The sequence below is a fragment of the Podarcis liolepis genome (genome assembly GCF_965112155.1).
Source record: "Podarcis liolepis genome assembly, chromosome: 11".
Classification (NCBI taxonomy): domain Eukaryota; kingdom Metazoa; phylum Chordata; class Lepidosauria; order Squamata; family Lacertidae; genus Podarcis; species Podarcis liolepis.
The window spans coordinates 61,826,367-61,831,832 of NC_139565.1; positions in this window are offsets into that span (position 1 = coordinate 61,826,367).

Genomic DNA, 5,466 nt, shown 5'->3' on the forward strand with positions numbered 1-5,466 from the left:
TCCTGAATGGGGTAACTGTGCCCCTGAAGGATGAGGTGTGCAGCCTGGGAGTCATTTTGGACTCACAGCTGTCCATGAAGATGCAGGTCAATTCTGTGTCCAGGGCAGCTGTCTACCAGCTCCATCTGGTACGCAGGCTGAGACCCTCCCTGCCCGTGGACTGTCTCGCCAGAGTGGTGCATGCTCTAGTTATCTCCCACTTGGACTACTGCCATGCGCTCTACATGGGGCTACCTTCGAAACTACAACTAATCCAGAATGCGGCAGCTAGACTGGTGACTGGGGGTGGCCACCGAGACCACATAATACCGCTCTTGAAAGACCTACATTGGCTCCCAGTACGTTTCCAAGCACAATTCAAAGTGTTGGTGTTGACCTTTAAAGCCCTAAACGGCCTCGGTCCAGTATACCTGAAGGAGCTTCTCCACCCCCATCATTCTGCCCAGACGCTGAGGTCCAGTGCCGAGGGTCTTCTGGCGGTTCCCTCATTGCGAGAAGCAAAGCTACAGGGAACCAGGCAGAGAGCCTTCTCAGTGGTGGCACCTGCCCTGTGGAACACCCTCCTACCAGATGTCAAAGAGATAAACAACTACCTGACATTTAGAAGACATCTGAAGACAGCCCTGTTTAGGGAAGTTTTTAATGTGTGACATTTTCATCTTTGTTGGAAGCCACCCAGAGTGGCTAGGGAAACCCAGCCAGATGGGCGGGGTACAAATAAATTATTATTATTATTATTATTATTATTATTATTATTATTATTATTACCCATCAGTGGCAACATGGGGAAATTTTTGGCTCTGTGATTCAAACTCCTAGATGGCTGCACAATCCGAAAACTTCTCCTTTGAAATGTCATTGAAACCTCTCTCTCTCTTTTTTGCATGCAAATGCAATTTTTTCAGCAATGGTGGTTCTGGTGATGATAATAACAGTCTGCTCAAGGGAGCAGTCAAGCCTCAGAATTTTGCCCTAGCTGCAGTTTCAGGGGCAGCCCCACATAGAACACATTGCAGTAGTCCAGCTTGAAGATTACATTCAGATTTGACTGCCTGCGTTCCAGCTGCATGCGGTCAGTGGACTAGGGGTACTAGACTAGTCCCCCTAAATGTTCCCGGTAAATTAGAGCATTAAACTATTAAAGCCTATTGCCTCATTCCCAAAGCCCAGGAAACCTCTGCCTAGCTTGGAGAGAGAGGCACAATGCTTGTGTGTGTGACATCACTGGCACCTCTGTCCCTAACTGTTCCCTACGGAAAATTTCACTGCATGCCACTGCAGCACTACAGAATCATAGGAAGGCAAAGGTTTTAACACTAGGCAGACTCCATTCATTTAATTTTGGAATTTATAAACTGCTTGCCGATCGGAAGGTCAGCGGTTCGAATCCCCACGACGGGGTGAGCTCCCTTTGCCTGGTCCCAGCTCCTGCCCACCTAGCAGTTCGAAAGCACGTCAAAGTGCAAGTAGATAAATAGGTACCGCTCCGGTGGGAAGGTAAATGGCATTTCTGTGTGCTGCTCTGGTTTTGCCAGAAGCGGCTTAGTCCTGCTGGCCACATGACCCGGAAAAACTGTCTGCGGACAAACGCCGGCTCCCTTGGCCTGTAAAGCGAGATGAGCGCCGCAACCCCAGAGTCATCCGCGACTGGACTTAACTGTCAGGGGTCCTTTACCTTTACTTTACTCCGCATTCAAAGAATACCAGAGAGGTGTACCAAAAAACCCGAGTATAAATCGGAATCATGTTAGAAGCAAATAGCCCACAAGCATTAAAAACCTACAAATTTAGAAGGGAACTTACTGAGAGTAAAAGCTGAAGTTTGCATACAGTATGGGATCTGAACTGGTGATAACTAACCAAAGAAAGTGTCCAAGAAATCTCTTGTGGGATAAATCATAGAATTGCAGAGTTGTCAGCTACTGATAAGCCTCATCTGCTGTGAATTCATCTACACCTGGCATACCTGAATGTCATGGATGCGACTGAATTGCAGGGAATGGGAGGGACACAAAGGCAAACGATTGTGGCAGGAATAAAACCAAGTTCCTGGAACTGAAATGCACACATACACATATATGCAAACGTTTCTGGGTAGATTGCTTCCTGGTCCACACACAGAAAGGCTATTTTAAAATGTATACAGGAATCAAAGAGAGTTTACTTCTCCCGTCCTGATGCTAAACACATTTACCTGAGAACAGCAAGCATCCGTTTTGCCGTAGAAAAGGGTAGCACATTTTTAAAGTGAAGATAATAAACTGAGCATCTGTAGCTAATTAGACGCCTGGAAAGCCACTTCCCGATTATAAAATGCTTATATATATTTTAAAGGATACTGTGTTGACCAGCGTTAGCACTGGTGTCCAGCCTAGATGCTAACATGGAGCCTGTCTGCAGCTGCTCCTATCATATGCTGGTCTTGAGGAGGTCGTTTGGATGCCCCCTAAGCTGTGGAGCTACCGGCCTGATCCCGCAAACTCTTCTTATGCTCTTTTGTTCCTAGTTAGTAGATCTTTCAAAGTGTTGCTTTTGACCTATAAAGCCTTAAATGGCTCAGGACCGCAATATCTCAAGGACCACCTCTCCCCGTATGAAACCAGACCCTGCGATCATCACCTGAGGCCCTTTTTCATACGCCTCCTCCACAAGAGGTCCGGAGGGTGGCAAAACGAGGACAGGGCCTTTTCCGCAGTGGCTCCCCGTTTGTGAAATGCTTCTCCCGGGAAGCTCACCTGGCCCCTTTGTTACACACACCCAACTCTGAAACCCACTGGGAGGGTCCATGGGGGGTCATCTAGGGCACCCCTCAGCAATGCAAGAATCATTTGCCCAGCGTGGGACTTGAACTCACAACCCTAAAATTAAGCGTCTCATGCTCTACCAACTGAAATGATATCCTAGTAAGGCTGTTTATTGCAAACGTGGTTCACGCAGGTAAGTGTCTTGCAGCGGGAAGATTCGGGCTTGGGGTGGGGGCCAGTGGGGGTGGTCAAGACGCGGTTGGAGGATGGATGGTGGCTAACAGATTGAGGTTGAATCCTGACAAGACAGAAGTACTGTTTTGGGGGGACAGGGGGCGGGCGGGTCTTGGGGACTCCCTGGTCCTGAATGGGGTAACTGTGCCCCTGAAGGACCAGGTGCGCATCCTGGGAGTCATTTTGGACTCAGAGCTGTCCATGGAGGAGCAGGTCAATTCTGTGTCCAGGGCAGCTGTCTGCCAGCTCCATCTGGTACGCAGGATGAGACCTTCCCTGCCCACGGACTGTCTCTCCAGAGTGGTGCATGCTCTAGTTGTCTCTCGCTTGGACTACTGCAATGCGCTCTATGTGGGGCTACCTTTGAAGGTGACCCGGAAACTACAACTAATCCAGAATGTGGCAGCTAGACTGGTGACTGGGAGCAGCTGCAGAGACCATATAACACCAGTCTTGAAAGACCTACATTGGCTCCCAGTACATTTCTGAGCACAATTCAAAGTGTTGGTGTTGACTTTTAAAGCCCTAAACGGCCTCGGCCCAGTATACCTGAAGGAGCATCTCCACCCCCATCGTTCTGCCTGGACACTGAGGTCCAGCACCGAGGGCCTTCTGGCAGTTCCCTCACTGCAAGAAGCAAAGTTACAGGGAACCAGGCAGAGGGCCTTCTCGGTAGTGGCACCCCCCTGAGGAACACCCTCCCACCAGATGTCAAAGAGAAAAACAACTACCAGATTTTTAGAAGACATCTGAAGGCAGCCCTGTTTAGGGAAGCTTTTAATGTGTAATAGGTTATTGTATTTTAATATTCCATTGGAAGCCGCCCAAAGTGCCTGGAGAAACCCAGCCAGATGGGCAGGGTATAAATAATAAATTTATTATTATTATTACTATTATTATTATTATTACAAAGGTCTGTGCTAGAATGACAACACCATCTGGGTACCTCAAGACAACCCAAGATGGCGGCTGTTCCTGTAGAAGAAGCGCAAGAGCTCGTGTCAAGGGGCAGCTTTCCTTCAACAGTCTGCTCCATCTCTCCCACTCAGCTCCACTTTGGGTGGGTGTGGGAACCAAGACCTTCCAGAGAAGGATTCCCACATGCTTGGTGTCATGAGTAAACCAGGCCAATGGCGCCAGTGCATGAAGCATCAGCATGACAGCATCTCAGAACCGTTTCCCTCGTGAGGTTGTGGACTCTCCTTCCTTGGAGGTTTCTAAGCAGAGGTTGGATGGTCATCTGTCATGGATGCTTGAGTTCAGATTCCTGCATTTTAGGGGGTTGGACTAGATGACCCACAGGATCCCTTCTAACTCTACAATTCTATGATTCTGATTCAGACTCCAGGCTTGGGTATGGGGGTGGAAATTCACTGTGGTTCACATCCTACCTAACTCACACGTCACGAAAGGATGCACAAACAGAAAGGCAGGTGTCCTTCAGAAATTCACAGTTCTTTGAGTTTTGCAATGCAGGTATTCAGCCAAAAATATATGTACCTAAAGAGAAAGTGGACAGTATTATTATTATTATTATTATTACAGTGGTGCCCCGCAAGACGAATGCCTCGCAAGACGGAAAACTCGCTAGACAAAAGAGTTTTCCGTTTTGGAGGTGCAAAACGCAAAACGAATCTCCTATGGGCTTGCTTCGCAAGACAAAAATGTCTTGCAAGTTCCTGCGGGTTTTTTCCCTCCCCCCCCCCTTTTTCTAAGCCGCTAAGCCGCTTATCGGCTGATCTGATAAGCCGATAAGCTGCTAAAAGCCGCTAATAGCGCTAATAGCACTAAGCCGCTAATCCATCAATGGGCTTGCTTCGCAAGACGGAAAAACCGCTAGACGAAGAGAATCACAGAACGGATTCTTTTCGTCTTGCGAGGCATCACTGTATTATTATTATTATTATTATTATTATTATTATTATTATTATACCCCTCCCTTCTGGCTGGGTTTTCCCAACCACTTTGGGAGGCTTATATTATATATATATATATATATATATATGGAGGTTTTGGTGTCCTCGGGTGTCTTCCCGTGTAAAAGTTGGGGTGTCTAGGCGACGTTTCGACGAGGTCTCACTCGTCATCTTCAGGCTGGTGCTTTCGGCTTCTTGTTACTGGAACAGAGCAGGATCTCAGTGTTTGAGTTCCTATAAATACTGTTGAGGGGGTGTGGTGTATAGCCTCCAACGTTATGGGCAGAGAGGAAGATCCCAGGGTGTGTCTTTTCTTCTTTTGTATTTATATTTCTCAACAGTATTTATAGGAACTCAAACACTGAGATCCTGCTCTGTTCCAGTAACAAGAAGCCGAAAGCACCAGCCTGAAGATGACGAGTGAGACCTCGTCGAAACGTCGCCTAGACACCCCAACTCTTACACTGGAAGACACCCGAAGACACCAAAACCTGCATTCCTGTACCCGTGAAAATCTACGAAAGCATATATATATATATATATATATATACATATACACACACACACAGAGA